This window comes from Saprolegnia diclina (genome assembly GCF_000281045.1).
Source record: "Saprolegnia diclina VS20 unplaced genomic scaffold supercont1.145, whole genome shotgun sequence".
Taxonomy (NCBI): Eukaryota; Oomycota; class Saprolegniomycetes; order Saprolegniales; family Saprolegniaceae; genus Saprolegnia; species Saprolegnia diclina.
This window is the reverse complement of record NW_008246212.1, coordinates 26133-26708: the sequence shown is the minus strand read 5'-3', so window position 1 is coordinate 26708 and position 576 is coordinate 26133.

Genomic DNA, 576 nt, shown 5'->3' with positions numbered 1-576 from the left:
GGCTGTCCGGTGGCACTTATATGGCAGGGTTTTGAAGGTATTGTTTGGAGGCAGCAATACTGCGGAGACACTGCGAAGCTGACTAATAAATGCACAGCGTTCAAGGTAAGGCAATTCACTGGGGTCTGCATTCCTTTCTGATGGTATTTTGCTAACCGTATTGTCTTATTACAGTAGAGGGATTTGACACGCCTGTCTCCGTATATGGCCTGCTACCTTTTGCATGTTGCTGTGGCTTTTTTCTGCAACTAAGGCAACACACACTACAAGTCGAGCTTTGGACCAACGCATGCCTCATTTATAGGAACTACAACAGTACTATACATAAGTCCGACCTATGCAGTACAGGTACGCACGTTGTCGAGTCCGACTGACCTCATATTCAGCGACGTCGGGACCTGAAATACACCTGCTAACCTAATGATCTCACGGGTGTGTTCACAAACGCACTACGTACACGGAGAGCATGTATGCACTTTCCAGTATGTAGGGCTGATATATGACAGGAAGCTTTTGAAATGGTGTAATCGACCTATTTTGTCGAATCGAGAAGAAAGAACAAGTCCTTTTTCCGGG